A 6,386-nucleotide genomic window follows, 5' to 3' on the forward strand; every position below is an offset into this window, starting at 1 on the left:
TACAACAATAAAAACAAGTTGTTTGTCTAGAAAAGTTGCTTTTAAATTTTCTAAAATTTTGGTTTTTCCCAAAAGCTTCTTTCTTTGACTTAAATGGCATGCTCATGCTTTGGTTAAAACCAAGTCCACTCCTATCAAAAGTGTTTCTTTGTTTTTCCAAAAGAATGTTTAAGTTTGAGTTTCCATTTGTGAACTTTGCAAGAGTTGATCTCAAATCATCATTTTCTTTTTCAAAAGTCTTGCAATGTTCACAAACATCTTTTGAGGAATGAGCTTCACTCAAGTTAAACATAGTTTGAAGATTTTCATGCTCATGCTTCAAATCTTCAAGCTCTTGTTCAGCTTTAATTAAAGCATTTTCATACCATTTCAGCTTGTTTTTCAGCTTTGAATTTAAGGCTCCTAATTTGATAGCTTCTTCATGAATTTGTATAAAAGCTTCTTGGAGTTGATCATAATCCGGATTTGATTCAAGGTCAGAGTCACTTACAATTGTGTCTTGGTTAGTTCCAGCCATCAAGCATAAGTTGTTCTCCTCACATTCGGATTCATCACTTGATGTGCTTGAGTCATTATCTTCCCAAGCAATGTAGGCTCTCTTCCCTTTTCCATTTTTCTTAAATTTCTTCTCCTCTTGTTGCTTCTTCAAGAGATTTGGACACTCAGCTTTCATGTGTCCCGGTTTTCCACATTCAAAGCAATTGAAGGAGGATGTGCTTGCTTCCTCTTTCTTGTTTGTCTTTTTATTGAATTTGTAGGGGGAATTCTTCTTTCTTCTCATGAACTTTCTGAACTTCTTCACCAGCAAATTGAAGTTCTGATGGAATAACACTAAGGCCGAGAAGACCAAGAGGTGATATATTAAAGGAGGCAAGAGGAATGGGTTAGTGAGGCCACTTTTGGACCTTAGCTCCTAAGTTCTTTTTAATCATAGAATTTATTTTACTTGTATTTCCAATTTTACCCTTGTATTTTGGGGTGTTTAGGACTTAGAATTTATTTTCCCTTGTATTTCCCTTTTTACCCTTGTATTATGGGGTGCTCTAGATGATTAGGGTTTTTAATTTTGGGCTAGGGTGTTAACTAGAAGGGTGACGCATTTTTTTGGTGTTCATTGGATCTATTTTTGGTGTTAGAAAGGCTTAGGCCCAAGTGGAGGGCAAAGGTTGCATGGTCTTATCATGCACCTAGATATAGCCAATCTAAACCCAAAGATTCCATCCTTGGCCACCAAGTTGCATCTAGAGTTCATTTGCATTTCATTTGGAATGCATTTACCTACTCCAAATGCAACCCTAGATGCCTCCCCTCCTATAAATACCCAACACCCCACACCTTGTAAATACTTTGGATATTGAATATAAAGAGAGTCTTTAGTGCCTTTATATCTTTCCTTAGTCACCCTTGGCTATTTTCGGCCAAACCCTACCATCTCCACCTTGAGAGAAACAACCCTAGAAGTGGCCTTCATCATCATGAAGTGAGCCAACCCTAGAGTACCATTCTCAAGCATTTCCTCAAACACCTTCTACCCAACCTTCATTTTCGTCCATTCCATCATCATCCACCCTAAAACCTTGGTCCACCTTTGAAGAACTTGATCCTTGGAGAAGGCGTCCTCCTCCTTGCTCATCATCTCAAGTTCATGCAAGTAAGGATGCCATCAAGTGGTATCTAGAGCCAAGGTTCATCAAGGGTAAAATCTTGTCTTCCTTGTCTTCTTTCTTGTTTTTTTTTCCTATTCGGTCATTTTCTCTACTCCTTGTCTTTTCTTGTGTGGCCGAATAGTTTTAGGTTCACAATTTGTTCCTTGTGAGCCTTCCTTGAATATTATAGGTTTCCATTGCTAGGTGTTTCCATGCTTTTCATTTTTTTTAGGTTGAGTCTCATATGAACATGAAGAACTTGATAAACATGCCTTTTTGATTTTTAAATCTTTTAAGTTTTGTCAAAGTTTTTGTTTCCTATATTTTTGTCAAAAAAAAAATTCCATGTATGTATGCCAAACACTTTGCATGAATGCATGAATCAAAAATACCATGATAGTGGGCGTGACATATAGAAACTTTCTAGGGGTCATTCATGCATGCTACTTAGTCCTAGCATGTTCCTTGTATTTTTGAGTTTCCATGTGTGAAATGCTTCCTTGCACATGCATATAACTTGTTGCCCACTTTTCCCTTGCATTCCACTTGTTATGGTCTTTATTTGATGCTTAAGAAAACCCTAAAAGAATCTAAGAGGTGGCTGGAAAATTGTGCAAAACAACTTGTACTAGATAGTACAAATCCATTTCCACTAAAAAGATACCCTAAACACCTCTAAGAAATCACCACTTGTCCTCCTCTCCTTCTCCTAAATTTGACCTAATTTCTTCTCACCCACAAGTGCAAAACCTAAGCAACAAATGGGCTGAACATTAAAGAAAAGAAATTGGACCCAAAGTATAAAAAAAAACGTGAAAATAGAGAACAAAAAAAATTGACCAAAAAGGACTTGTTGCTAGACTTGTGGACTTGGACCAATACCTATGCTTTTGGAGTTGGACTTAAGACCATTATTGACCTATTTTGAGACCTTAAAGGTGGCCGGACCAAATTCATAAAAGACTTAAATCAAGTGGGCTTAAACACTAATCCATTCTAGTGCTTTTCTAGGAATTACTCTTTTGTGTGCTTCCTATTTTTGATTGAGTCTTAATTTTAGTTTGTCTTTTCTTTGGACTCTTTTGTTTTGTCTCAACTAATTCTCTCTGAGTTTAGCCTTTCCTAATTGTGTTTTTCAATTTTATTTCTTGGACTCTTGCTCTTTGGGTTGGTTTCATTTTGTTTGTAGGTGAAGAACCTATCTAGCAAACTAGCACACCTTTGGTGGATTTGAGTGGAGGAGTGAACCGAATCCAAACCTAGCCTTTGGAGGGATTTCCACCATACAAAAGGAGTGATTAAACACTTGGAGAGGACTAACAAGTTTGCTCTTTGTGAAGGAACCCAAGTGGAGGAGTTTGAAGACCTAGAACTTTTGTTTTTCAAAATTTTGCTTGGAATTTTCTTTTCGGCCTCTTTTGTTTTTGGCCTTGGTTTCATTCATTTTTAGTTTGTAATTTGGCCATTTCTAAACCTCTTCACTTTGGTTTTAGTTCGTGTAGTTGAAGGTGATTTGAAAACCTTCACCTAGGACATCAACTAGAGTATGTTTTAAGTGCTTTCCTTTTGATGTTTTATAGTTTTTGGTAGTATAATTGTTAGGGTTTTATCTTTGTCTCCAATTACGTTTAGAAGGCTTGCTTTGCCTACTAGGGGTAACGTGCACACACACACTTTATTGTTGTGCCAACTTGTTTTGTGAGAAAAGTGGAAAAGGCTTTGTGATTTTTACTTGAAAAGGCTTGGTTTTTAAGTGATTCCTAGTAGTCCACCTCCCTTTGATAGTTCACTTTGTACACTTAGGCCTTTTCCTACCTATCTTGCACCTTGAAAAACATTTGTGAAAACCTTTTTATCACTCACTCTTTGTGAAAACCATTTCAAACCCTTTTTGAAAACAACTTTGTGAAAACCTTTTTGGATCAAAGATGAGTGATCATTCTAGTCTCCATGGTCATAATTCTTGTAGTTCTAAGTCTAGTGTTAGGGATGAACTTAGGCAACTCAAAGAGTACTTAAGAAGAAAAGAAGAGGAAAATATAAAAAGAGAGGAAGAATCGAGAAGAAAAGAAAAAGAGTTTGAAAAAAATAATGCGGAAATAAAAAGGTTACTTGCAAAATTAGTTGAGAGGAGAGAAACTAGTGGATCCAAACCTAGGGTTGTCTCAACTAGGTATCAAAATTCCAAAGAGGTTAGAATCCTTAAGAGTATGCATGAGGAAGAAAATACAAAAAGAGAGGAAGAACTTAGAAGAAAAGAACAAGAAAAGAAAATAGAAAAGAAAGAAAAAATGAAGAAAAGTATAGAGAAAGTTCAAGAGTGGTTAGAAAATGAAACACAACCAACACTCTTAGAGAAGAGTAAGGAGGATAATGTTTCCTCCAAAGGGCTTATGCTTAAAGAGAGTCACTTTCCCATTGAAAATGATTTAAAAGAAACTCTCTTTATTCATCAAGACCTCAACTCTTTCTCTCACATTGCCACTAGTCATGAAGTGGAGATTCAAAAACAAGTCCTTTTTAAAGAAAAAGAATCTCAACTTCAAGATTTAGTGAAGAAGAAGTGGACTTCACTTAGTCCCACTTCTTGTGCTACTTCCTTGGTGGTGCCCAAGGAAGATAAGCCTTCTTTCTTTAAGACTTTTTCTACTTTAGTTTTCCTCATAAAGCACCCAACTTTAGATTTGTATGATTTGTTGGATACATCTCATGGTGTCCTATTTTCTATTTTTGATCTTGAGGGAAGTTCAAACTTATTTGAACTTAACTTGGATACTTCCCTACAAGACAAACTTAGATTATATGAGTTTTCTAAACACCTCTTAACACCTTTTTTCTCATGTGTATCTAACAAATTATGCAATACAAAGTTGTTTAGGTAATTTTTTAGTTAAGTTTTCTTTATTTTCCAATACATACCTAGGTCATTACATTGGGCACTTCCAACAAGATATTTTTGTTTTTAGGACTAATACATTAGTGTGCTATAGTTTTAGTCTTTTTACCTTTTTAGGTTTTAGTTATACACCTAGATTTCACCGTGGGGAGGATCCTATCCTTAACATTAGAAAGTCTAGTCCTTTTAATTTAGACAATCTTTTTAGCATTTTTAGTAGAACTCCTCTTAGGATACACTTTCCATTTCTATCATATACTATTACCTCTAATGCTTATTTTTGTGTTTTTGTTGGTCATGATGCCCACCATGAGGAACCTCTTGATTTGAGGTCAAATCCTTTTCAAGAGGGAGGGAATGATGGAATAACACTAAGGTCGAGAAGACCAAGAGGTGATATATTAAAGGAGGCAAGAGGAATGGGTTAGTGAGGCCACTTTTGGACCTTAGCTCCTAAGTTCTTTTTAATCATAGAATTTATTTTACTTGTATTTCCAATTTTACCCTTGTATTTTGGGGTGTTTAGGACTTAGAATTTATTTTTCCTTGTATTTCCCTTTTTACCCTTGTATTATGGGGTGCTCTAGATGATTAGGGTTTTTAATTTTGGGCTAGGGTGTTAACTAGAAGGGTGACGCATTTTTTTGGTGTTCATTGGATCTATTTTTGGTGTTAGAAAGGCTTAGGCCCAAGTGGAGGGCAAAGGTTGCATGGTCTTATCATGCACCTAGATATAGCCAATCTAAACCCAAAGATTCCATCCTTGGCCACCAAGTTGCATCTAGGGTTCATTTGCATTTCATTTGGAATGCATTTACCTACTCCAAATGCAATCCTAGATGCCTCCCCTCCTATAAATACCCAACACCCCACACCTTGTAAATACTTTGGATATTGAATATAAAGAGAGCCTTTAGTGCCTTTATATCTTTCCTTAGTCACCCTTGGCTATTTTCGGCCAAACCCTACCATCTCCACCTTGAGAGAAACAACCCTAGAAGTGGCCTTCATCATCATGAAGTGAGCCAACCCTAGAGTACCATTCTCAATCATTTCCTCAAACACCTTCTACCCAACCTTCATTTTCGTCCATTCCATCATCATCCACCCTAAAACCTTGGTCCACCTTTGAAGAACTTGATCCTTGGAGAAGGCGTCCTCCTCCTTGCTCATCATCTCAAGTTCATGCAAGTAAGGATGCCATCAAGTTCTCAGTCTCAGAATCATCGGAGCTTGTTTCTTCACACTGTCGCCACCCGCCGAAACGGACCTTGGCATTCGCGACGATGGTTGGACTCGTTTTAAAGTTTTGAAAAATGGTGGATTGATAGAACGACTTATTCTCAAACTGAGACCTTGTCGAGCTACCAATTTTATTAAATGATTCACCAATCCATATTAATCCCAAGCGGGACCCTCTATGGATTAGTGGTTTTCGCAAAAATTAGGGTTCTTGGAGTCGCCACCAATGTTTTACTCAAAACATTGGAAAAAGATTTAAGGCAATTGATTTTTATAAATCAACTTTGGCCATTACAACCAGAGTTGGGTAAGGGAGTCGGTTACGTGCGGGGAAGGTGTTAGCACCCCACAACGCCCCTTTTGGGTTCCCTATGATGGATTATTTCATAAATAACAGTGTAAAATTACTAAATTACCCCTATTTATTATAAACGATTATAAATTAAATATCTACATGATGACAATATTAAATATGCGACAATCAGAAAGCAATAAAAGAAGGGATTTTAAGAAAAACCTCTTGAAGCGTGCTTTTATATATCTAAACAGATGTTAGGAGGCTTTTTGGCGCTCCCTCCCCCTACAAGCTCGCTCGCTCCTTC

The sequence above is a fragment of the Cajanus cajan genome, chromosome 4 (genome assembly GCF_000230855.2).
Source record: "Cajanus cajan strain Asha chromosome 4, NIPB_CcT2T_4, whole genome shotgun sequence".
In the NCBI taxonomy this organism is placed as follows: domain Eukaryota; kingdom Viridiplantae; phylum Streptophyta; class Magnoliopsida; order Fabales; family Fabaceae; genus Cajanus; species Cajanus cajan.